The sequence below is a fragment of the Nycticebus coucang genome, chromosome 3 (assembly GCF_027406575.1).
Source record: "Nycticebus coucang isolate mNycCou1 chromosome 3, mNycCou1.pri, whole genome shotgun sequence".
Lineage (NCBI taxonomy): Eukaryota > Metazoa > Chordata > Mammalia > Primates > Lorisidae > Nycticebus > Nycticebus coucang.
The window spans coordinates 71,643,532-71,655,111 of NC_069782.1; the positions used below are offsets into that span (position 1 = coordinate 71,643,532).

The 11,580-nt window shown below is 42.9% G+C and overlaps 1 pseudogene; it reads left to right on the top strand.

Moving 5' to 3' along the window:
- Positions 1-1,546: 1,546 nt before the first annotated feature.
- LOC128581018 (neutral amino acid uniporter 4-like) lies at positions 1,547-3,148 on the top strand (annotated as a pseudogene).
- The last annotated feature ends 8,432 nt before the right edge of the window (positions 3,149-11,580 follow it).

The window sequence follows — 11,580 nt, forward strand, 5'->3', positions numbered from 1 at the left end:
TGCTGTTGTGTCACAGCTCACAGCTACCTCTAGCTCTTGGGCTTCTGCGATTCTCCTACTTCAGCCTCCCGAGTAGCTGGGACTACAGGCATCCACCACAATGCCTGGCTATTTTTTTGTTGCAGTTTGGCCAGGGCCAAGTTCGAACCTGCCACCCTTGGTATACGGGGCCGGCGGCCTACTCACTGAGCCACAGGCACCACTCAAGTATTCTTAATTTCTTTTTTTTTTTTTTTTTTTTTTTTTTGTTGAGACAGGGTCCCACCCTATGCCCCTGAGCAGAGTGCAGTGGGCGTGGTAGCTCACCACAACCTCAGACTCGGGCTGCGGGCACCCCGCTGCCTCAGCCTCCGGAAGCCGCTGGGATTACAGGCGCTCGCCGCGGCGCCCGGCTGGGTTTTTCCATTTTTTTCACGAGTCGGGGTCTCACTGTCGCTCAGGCGAGTCTCGAACTCCTGAGCTCAAGCGATTCTCCCTCCTCAGCCTCCCACAGTGCTGGGATTACAGGCGTGAGCCACCGCGCCCGGCAAGTATTCTTAATTTCTAACAATACAGTTATTTGCATAAGTTCAATGAGAATCTATTTTGTTCTATAGAACATAATGAAAATACTGATTATTTTACCAAAGCTTTAATTGGAATAACATTTCCAAAAGTGTCCAGACTGCATTAAGGAATTGAGGTTAACTTTATAAGGCCAATAAAAGAGCCCTCTGAAAAAAACAAAACTGGCCAAATACCCATCAGTAACATTTCCTGATCTGTGGTAAGCAACGAAGGTCGCTTTCTAATGAGTCCAGGAATCAAAATGTGCTTGGGGACCTCAAGAGAAAAGAAATTTACCCAATGCATACAGGTATCTAATGGTACAGATAAAACCTGGGCTCATGGAAGGCTTTCACGTCTAACCTGAGATGCCTTATAAAAAGTTCCAGCAAAGCCAATTTTAAAGAAAAGAAAACCTTACATGGCTAATAATTATTCTTGCTGCACTTTATGCAAATAATCACACCCAATACACAAAAGGTACAGTTTATTTTAACAACTAAATTAGTTCTGCTATAATTTATCTTTAATAAAGAGAGAAATTGGAGAGAGAAAAATAATTCAAAGAAAAAAGAGGCTGTGGCCCACCTGTATTAAATTCCAGCCTTGTCTGCAATGTCAACTCATAAAATGAGACATAACTGTTTTGCTAATCTATTAAATAGGATTAAGATACTAGCCAAAAAACATAAAATTATATACAGTAATTATATTTGCTCTAAAACCTTAAGGCTCGATAAAAATTTCCTGTTGGCTACACCAAAAAAAAAAAATTTGTGCAATGTTAAATATTATCTGCTATGTCTACATAGATACCTCCGAAAAAAATTAGAACTTAAATAAAAATTTCCTAGTAAATAATGTGACTGTAACACAGCCTCATAGATAACCCCACACCCAACTGATATTCAAAAATATTCACTAAATTGTCCAGAACTTTACATCAGTTCTATAAAGACTCTTAAAACTAAGCATTATCTTAAGAACTATATACTGGCGCATGCTCCGTGTCGCGGCGGGGCCCGGAGGCGAGCGCTGGGCTCGGGTGCCCGGGGCCCGCAGAGGCCTTGGCCTGGGCGCGTCGCCAGCCACGCCGAGGAGGGAGCGCGAGCACCGGTGCAGCGGCGTCCTGGAGACCCCTGAGAGATGGAAGCAGGGCGCCGGCGGCTGAGGCGGCCGGGCGCGAGGAGCTAGGTATGGATGTGATGAGGCCCTTGATAAATGAACAGAATTTTGATGGGACATCAGATGAAGAACATGAGCAAGAGCTTCTCCCCTTCAGAAGCATTACCAGCTTGATGGCCAAGAGGGTATTTCGTTTGTACAAACTCTTATGCATCTTCTTAAAGGAAACATTGGAACAGGCCTTTTAGGACTTCGGTTGGCAATAAAAAATGCAGGCATAGTGCTTGGACCCATCAGCCTTGTGTTTATAGGAATACTTTCTATTCACTGTATGCACATATTGGTACGTTGCAGTCACTTTCTGTGTCAGAGGTTTAAAAAGTCAACCTTAGATAACGCCGGAAAGGCTATGTTAACCACTGTGATAAAAATGTGTCAAATGGTTTATGAAGCGAGTGTATGATGCCCCATGATCATATCAATGTATACAGTTATGATTTAATAATAAAAAAATAAATAAAAATAAAAAGTCAGCCTTAGGTTACAGTGACACTGTGAGTTTTGCTCTGGAAGTAAGTCCTTGAAGTTGTCTTCAGAAGCAAGCAGCTTGGGGACCGACTGTGGTTGACTTTTTTCTGGTGATAACACAGCTGGGATTCTGCAGTGTTTATATTGTCTTCTTAGCTGAAAATGTTAAACAAGTTCATGAAGGATTCCTGGAGAGTAAAGAGTTTATTTCGAATAATACCAGTTCATCAAATCCATGTGAGAGAAGAAGCATTGACCTCAGGATGTACATGCTGTGCTTTCTTCCTTTTATACTTCTTTTGGTCTTCATTCGTGATTTAAAGAATCTATTTATACTTTCATTCCTTGCCAACATTTCCATGGCTGTCAGTCTTGTGATAATATACTATTACGTTGTTAGGAACATGCCAGATCCCCACAACCTCCCAGTTGTGGCTGGTTGAAGAAGTACCCGCTCTTCTTTGGTACGGCTGTATTTGCTTTTGAAGGCATAGGAGTGGTCCTTCCACTGGAAAACCAAATGAAAGAATCAAAACGCTTCCCCCAAGCCCTGAATATTGGAATGGGAATTGTCACAACTTTGTACATAACATTAGCTACTTTAGGGTATATGTGTTTCCGTGATGAAATCAAAGGGAGCATAACTTTAAATCTTCCCCAAGACGTATGGTTATATCAATCAGTGAAAATTCTGTATTCCTTTGGGATTTTTGTGACCTATTCGATTCAGTTCTATGTTCCCCCAGAGATTATTATCCCTGTAATGACATCTAAATTTCATGCTAAGTGGAAGCAAATTGGTGAATTTGGAGTGAGGTCCTTCTTGGTCAGTATTACTTGTGCCGGAGCGATTGTTATTCCTCGTTTAGACATCGTGATTTCCTTTGTGGGAGCTGTGAGCAGCAGCACTTTGGCCCTGATTCTGCCACCTTTGGTTGAAATTCTTACATTTTCTTTTTTATTTATTTATTTTTTTTGTAGAGACAGAGTCTCACTGTACCGCCCTTGGGTAGAGTGCCATGGCGTCACATGGCTCACAGCAACCTCTAACTCTTGGGTTTACGCGATTCTCTTGCCTCAGCCTCCCAAGCAGCTGGGACTACAGGCGCCCGCCACAACGCCCGGCTATTTTTCTGTTGCAGTTTGGCCGGGGCTGGGTCTGAACCTGCCACCCTCAGCATATGGGGCCAGCGCCCTACTCACTGAGCCACAGGCGCCGCCCTGAAATTCTTACATTTTCTAAGGAACATTACAATATATGGATGGTCTTGAAAAATAAAAAAAATAAAAAAAAGAACTATATACCAAGTTTATAAATAAAAATACTAATGTTCTCATTGTGTAAATCATAGCCTTGAAATCAAAAACTTGTAATTCTTTCTTTCTTTCTTTTTTTTTGAGACAGAGTCTCACTCTGTTGCCCCTGGTAGAGTGCCATGGCATCACAGCTCACAGCAACCTCCAGCTTTTGGGCTTAGGCGATTCTCCTGCCTCAGCCTTCAGAGTGGCCGGGACTACAGGCGCCCACCACAACGCTGGATTATTTTTGTTGTTGTTATTGTTGCAGTTTGGCTGGGGCTGGCACCCTACTCACTGAACCACAGGCGCTGCCTGTAAATATTTCTAAATAACTGCTAAGTGGTTTCATTGTCTTACACTAAACCCAACCTTGACTTCATCTCTGTCAATATAAAAGAAACAGAAAACCACAAGCATATGCAAGGTGGCTGAGATCATGCAGAATACAAATGAAAACCCTGAGAATTTCTGTAAAAGACTGTATGAAACATACAAACTGACCAAACCATTATATAAAGTTACTAAGAAAAAAAAATAGGGTGGCACCTGTGGCTCAGTGAGTAGGGCGATGGCCCCATATACCGAGAGTGACATGTTCGAACCCAGCCCCGGGCAAACTGCAACAAAAAAATAGCCGGTGTTGTGGCAGGTGCCTGTAGTCCCAGCTACTCAGGAGGCTGATGCAAGAGAATCGCCTAAGCCTAAGAGCTGGAGGTTGCGGTGAGCTGTGATGTCATAGAACTCTACCGAGGGCAACAACAAAAACAAAAAGAATCAGAACCCAGTCCCCCTCCAACCAAGGTAGAAAGAACTTTACACCATCATCCTGACCACACACACACATGGCAGCGAAGGTGGAAAGAATCCTCACCTGGATTCCTCACAACTAACTAAAGAGAACTTCACTGCCCTGTGAAAAACGAAGGTAACTTTTAAAACGGTCAACATGCCCTGCCCCAGCCATATACTGGGAGCTGGCTGGTCAACCCACAGCTGAAGCCTGAGGAAACTCCTGGGACTTGTCTTAATTAAACATTAAACTTTGGGAAAAAAGGAGAAAAAAAGGAATCTATGTATCCACACCACAAAGATAGACAGGTAATTCAAAACATCACCACTGACAACCCACATTCAAGGCAGAATCAATGATTTGATTTATGACCTTAAAACCAGTGGGGAAGATTAGGCCTAGACCAAGGTGGAAAAATACCAGTTAACTCCTGGCAAATGCTGGGCCGCAAGCCATCAACAAAATGGAGTAAGTCTGGTTCACTCCCAAGATAGATGGGAAATTACTCACTGACTTATTGACTAACTCCCCTGAGAAACAGACCAGGAAGTACCAACCATTCCCAGACTGACCTTTGAGAAATACCAGGTGGGAAAAGTAATGAAACAAAGATATATGACTAACTAACCACAAACTTCTGCTTCTGTACAATGCTTGCTAACCTACCTGAATGCACCTGGGCAGCCTGTGTGCCAACCAGGATGCAGACCAAGCCTTAAAAACCCGAGCCCATAAGCACTCAGGGCTGCTCTCAGAAACCCCATGTTGGGACACAGAGGCAGTCGCCAGCTGGCTCTTCAATAAAAGAACTCCTCTTTAAATTTGACTTGTCTGGTGGTATGGTCTTTGAGAGACTCCTGGGCATAACATTATTATAATGTTACATTGTTTAAAATAACAAGTTAAGTTTGTTTTTTCTTGTTGGGATTTATGACATTAAAAGCAGTAGTTAAAACTATATTTTAATCCTTGGTTTGTGTTATATGTCTAATTTACAGGGTGTAAAAATGATTAACAGAAAAAATGGGGTTGGTGTCTGTAGCTCAGCACCTAGGGCACCAGTCGCATACACCAGGGCTAGCAGGTTCAAACCTGGCCTGGGGCCTGCCAAACAACAATGACAACTACAACAATAAAATAGCCAGGCATTGTGGCAGGTGCCTATAGTCCCAGCTACTTGAGAGGCTGGGACAAGAGAATCTCATAAGCCCAAGAGTTTGAGGTTGCTGTGAGCTATGATGTCACAGCACTCTACCAAGGGCTACATGGTGAGACTCTGTCTCGAAAGAAAGGAAAGGAAAGGAAAAAGGAAAGGACGGGTGGCGCCTGTGGCTCAGAGGAGTAGGCGCCAGCCCCATATGCCGGCGGTGGTGGGTTCAAACCCAGCCCTGGCCAAAAACTACAAAAAAAAAAGAAAAAGGAAAGGAAGGGAAAAGAAAAAGAAAAAGAAGGCTAGGGTGCCTATAGCTCAGCGACTAGGGCACCAGCCACATGCACTGGAGCTGGCAGTTTGAATCCAGCCTGGGACTGCCAAACAACAATGACAACTACCATCAAAAAAATAACTGGGTGTTGTGGCAGGTGCCTATGGTCTTAGCTACTTGGGAGACTGAGGTAAGAGAATCTATTGAGCCCAAGAGTTTGAGTTTGCTGTAAGCTGTGATGCCACAGCACTCTACCAAGGGTGACATAGTGGGACTCTGTCTTAAAAAAAAAGAAAAGAAAAAAAAGGAGAGAACTCAAATGCCTTTTTGTTCACATGACTTTGGTATTATCTCATAAATAAAACTAGTTTTAAAACTTATTAAAGTTCAAATATTTAAAGATGGTAAAACTGCCACTGCTGCAATAGTTCTTAACATTGTTGGATTTGACTATGAGCTTATGTTCTTAATTTTGAGTCTCTGAATTCTGAGGTCTAGATATTGGCTGTGGTGAGGCTTAGGAACATGTTCTCAAAGCCTAGGCCAACAGTTACAAGGCAATGTCTAGCCCACATGGCTCATTCTTTTCTGCTCCAGCTTTGTCCCTGGCTATTCCAGGAGAAATTGAGTTCTCTAGTCATCATGTTTTCTGTCTTTGCATTTGGTGAATGAATTAAGGACACAGATAGTTTCCATCATTTGCAGCCATTTTTGATGACAGGTGGCCATGTAAGGCTTATGAGGACCAGGGAAGACCTAGGGGATGGTGCCCATGTTGAGGTTTCAAAATGCTTTTCAGTAACTTAAAATCTTTTTTTTTTTTTTTTTGAGACAGAGTCTCACTTTTGTCACCCTTGTAGAGTGCCGTGGCATCATTGCTCACAGCAACCTCTAATTCTTGGGCTCAAGCAATTCTCTTGCCTCAGCCTCCCAAGTAAGCTGGGACTACAGGCACACATCAAAATGCCCAGTTTTTTTTTTTTTTTTTTTGAGACAGAGTCTCAAGCTGTCCCCCTGGGTAGAGTGCTATAGCTCCACAGCTCACAGTAACCTCAAACTCCTGGGCTTAAGGGATTATCTTGCCTCAGCCTCCCAAGTAGCTGGGACTACAGGTGCCCACCACAATGCCCGGCTACTTTTTTTTTTTTTTTTTGCAGTTTCTGGCCTGGGCTGGGTTTGAACCCACCACCTCTGGCATATGGGACTGGCGCCCTACCCCTTTGAGCCACAGGCGCCGCTCAACGCCTATTTTTGTTGTTGTTGTTATAGTTGTCGTTGTTTTAGCTGGCCTGGGCCGGGTTCAAACCCACCACCCTCAGTGTATGTGGCTGGTGCCCTGCCATTTGAACTACAGGCGCTGCCCATGCCCAGCTATTTTTAGAGATGAGTCCTCTCTTGCTTAGGCTGGTCTTGAACTCCTGAGCTCAGCCAATCCACCACCTTGGCCTCCCAGAGTGCTAGGATTACAGGCATGAGCCACCAAGCCAGCCAATAACTTAAAATCTTAAAGTCATGTTAAGTAAGAAAGATAATCATAAAATGTCTGAGTCATTTGTAAGATGTAATACTTTGGCATCTATGATTGTTTGGGAAACCAACTTTTTTCTCTGTCAAAGAAAAAGATTTTTGTGTTTTAAAATCTTCTAATTAGGGCCATCAAGACACGGGCAAGAGGGTGCATGGCTCTGCTGGCACTATTCATTTGAGGAGACCTCCTCTTCAGAGGTTGCCACGAGCCCTCGGCTAGAGACGGCGGTGGAGTCCACCATGCAGGGGGTGGTGTGCAGATCAAGCCTGAGTATAGACAGTTTCTTCAGCTGACCAGGTGATCCTGGGTGAGATCTTCAACACAACCATGTGGTTCTCGATTCTCTGGCATTTTTGGCATGACTCAGATGCTGTGTTGGGTTACTTTCCATATCCAGATCCAGTGGACAGATGAAGAATTAGGTATCCTTCCTGATGATGAAGACTGAAAGTGCAGATTCAACTCTTTGCAAGAGCCAGGTGAGAATTTCAAGATATTACAGACTTCATGTTGTACATTAAAGTTGCAAATTAAAGTGGTTTGGTCAAGAACAACAACAAAAACTTGTAATTATCAGTTTGACTAGGTGAATGACTAGCTTTATAGTAAACTGTGATCCTGTTTTTTTTTTTGTTTGTTTTTTGAGACAGAGTCTCACTATGTCACCCTCGGTAGAGTGCCGTGGCATTACAGCTCACAGCAACCTCCAACTCTTGGGCTTAAGGGATTGTCTTGCCTCAGCCTCCCAAGTAGCTGGGACTACAGTTGCCCACCACAACACCCACCTATTTTTTCGGTGGATGTGGCTGGCACTGTAACCACTGTGCCAAGCTTATGATCCTGTTTTTGAAAAGTGTTTTTGGTAAGAAACTGTTTTCCTTTCCTTAAACAGAAAGCAAAATAGAATTGTATAAGGAAGGATTGTGCATGGTAAACTTTTGACCTGAAACAAAATGGTTATTTAAGAGAAGGGAAAGTGAGGACAAAACAAGCAGTTTCTAACATGTTTGTAGGTTGTGTGTGCCATTTGCATAGAACTCCATGAGAGGGAATTTATGAAGAAATTTACATGTGATCCAGTTGGCTATAATTTATGACATTTGGTTAAAACAACAAAGTGTTTCTTGGCAGTGCCTGTAGCTCACTGGGTAGGGCTCCGGCCACATACACCAAGGCTGGTGGACTCAAACCCAGCCCAGGCTAGCTAAAACAGCAATGACAACTGCAACGACAACAACAACAAAAAAATAGCTGGGTGTTGTAGTGGGCACCTGTAGTCCCAGCTACTTGGGAAGCTGAGGCAAGAGAATCGCTTAAGCCCAAGAGTTTGAGGTTGCTGTGAGCTATGACGCCATGGCACTCTGCCCAGGGAAACAGCTTGAGACTCTGTCTCAAAAAGAAAAAAGAAAGAAAGAAAATGCTCTTGAAATATTTGTTTTGTTTTATTGAAATATTAATCCACTTTTGATGAAATTTCATGACCCGCTCACAACAACCTCCAACTCCTGGGCATAAGCAATTCTCTTGCCTCAGCCTCCCGAGTAGCTGGGACTACAGGCGCCCACCACAATGCCCAGCTATTTTTTGGTTTGCAGTTCAGCCGGGGCCGGGTTTGAACCCGCCACCCTCGGTATATGGGGCCAGCGCCCTACCAACTAAGCCACAGGCGCCGCCCCCATTTTTCTTTAATTAAAAAAAATCTCAGGGCAGCGCCTGTGGCTCAAAGGGGTAGGGTGCTGGCCTCATATGCCAGAGGTGGTGGGTTCAAACCCAGCCCCAGCCAAAAACTGCAAAAAAAAGAAAAAAGAAAAAAAAAATCTCACTGCGGGTTGTTTTTTTTTAATCTTTTCAGTAACTGGCCTGAAAGAAGCAAAGATTGGCTCGGCGCCTATGGCTCAAGCGGCTAAGGCAACAGCCACATACACCTGAGCTGGCAGGTTCGAATCCAGCCCTGGCCAGCCAAACAACAATGATGGCTGCAACCAAAAAATAGCCAGGCATTGTGGCAGATGCCTGTAGTCCCAGCTACTTGGGAGGCAGAGGCAGGAGAATTGCTTGAGCCCAGGAGTTGGAGGTTGCTGTGAGCTGTGATGCCATGGCACTCTACCCAGGGTGACAGCTTGAGGCTCTGTCTCAAAAAAAAGAAAGAAGCAAAGATTTTTTTTTTTCCAAGCCAAACTGTATCCAGCTTTATTAAAGATACTTTTCATAAACAATCATAGTATTTCAGGCAGGACATGGGCAGAGGATCATTGACAGTATACAACAACTTTCAAACTCCCTTCTTCAATGTTCTACCAAAAATCAGAAAGCCACTATAAAACCCAATGAAGTCTTCATTTGATGCTCTGAACAGGGAAGTTTAGAGTGAGGGTTGACATTTCACATTTAGCATGTTGTTTAACAACTTCTCACAAGCCGACCCTGACTTTCAGGAAATGAAATGAAAATGGCAGAATTTATCTGAAGATCCAACAATCTACAAATCTGCTCTTTTGAGGGATGCCATCTCAGTGGTATTATTGAAAAAGTCCAGATTCCAGTGTAACCTGGCTTATTGTACCCTCAATGAATCCCCAACAATAAAAAAAAAAAAAGAAAGAAAGAAAAAGTCCAGATTCCGGGTGGCGCTTGTGGCTCAGTGAGTAGGGCGCCGGCCCCATATGCCGAGGGTGGCGGGTTCAAACCCAGCCCCGGCCAAACTGCAACAAAAAAATAGCCGGGCATTGTGGCGGGCGCCTGTAGTCCCAGCTGCTCGGGAGGCTGAGGCAAGAGAATCGCTTAGGCCCAAGAGTTAGAGGTTGCTGTGAGCTGTGAAGTCATGGCACTCTACCCAAGGGCGGTAAAGTGAGACTCTGTCTCTACAAAAAAAAAAAAAGAAAAGAAAAAGTCCAGATTTCTTGATATACTGGTAACCAATTATTGGGGGTCAGGTCCCAAGAGGTGACTGGGTTTAAGGGAGTTAAGACTATGCTGAAGACAGAGGGAGAATAGGACATAAAAACAAATTAGTTTTTCCATAGCACAAGGCGTTTGTGCCAAGGTAGCTGTGTGTCAACATCAGGGAATCCCTCCTCTTGGGAGCCAAGAGGAAGTCTCTCAAAACTAGAGGGAAAAAACATTTTCTCTCATATCAATCTAGCTTTGGAGACATTCTGTTAGTGACATATACCCCTTCCCCAAAAAACAATGAAGTGTTCTGTGTGCTTACAACATAGCTTAAAAAAAGAAAAAAGTAAAACAAAATTCTGCATTTTTATAAAACTTGATAAAAAATAGTATTTCAAACTGTACAGTCACCAGAAGTACACAGTTATCAAAAATGCACACACTTCACTTGGCATCTCCAGCACCTTCAGCTTTCTGTGCCTGGTCTGTGTTGGCATCTCCGTTTTCTGCAGGGTTATTCCCCTCCTTGCCAGCGTCAGCTTTGCCCTTTTTCCCTTTGGGTACCTCTCTCCCTTCTTTGCAGGGGCCTTTTTAGGCTTGGGCTCTGGCTTTGGAGGAGCAGGTTTAGCAGACAACCTTAGAAGCAAAGATTTTATGCTTTATCAAGGCATTGCCTTTATTAGGGTTTTGCTAACTAGAAAAAAAAAGGGTTAAGGTTTACACCCATATAACCTTTGATATTGCCTTTAGAATCTTTTGATTGTGATCCTACTTGAACAAATGTTTTAAGCCTTTGATATTTGACAACCTTCTAAAATCAAAATTCTAAATTTGGTCTTTTGACCTCAAATTAGCTTTTTAAATATTAGGACCACTGAAGGTCAAAGTGAGACATATTAGGTTTATTTGGTGTGTTAAAACTTTGAAAACATTGTCATATATGAAATAGTGTTTAATTTTCTTTGGATTATGTTTGTATATACATGTTAATAGGTATTCTGATATTGCAGAATATTGATATATCTTAGTGTATTTTATGAGTAATGGTTATTATGTTTAATTGTTGTACGCCACCAAAATGACAGGCTTTGTTTGCCAATTGTCTCTTTAACCATGGCTATTCTAGGACCTTTGTCTTTTATAGACAATTATTTTATTTTGATTCGTCTCAGAAAGTGTTTCCTTAACTGGCTAAGTCCAAGTTTGTCCTTCAAGGCCCTAATTTGTCAAAAAGGCTGACAGGTTCTCTTGAATACAAATTTCTGGTAGCTTTGGAGATTATATAACATCAGACTAAAAGCAAACTTCCAGGCCTTTAGTTAAAAAGCTGACATGTCCGTTGAGTACGGCTAACTTAACGTCAAGCTGAATAGAAATTAATTTATATTTGAAACGCTGTTGATTGTTTCTATGTTCTGTTTTCCAGAAGTCACGAAAACCCCTTTAAATCT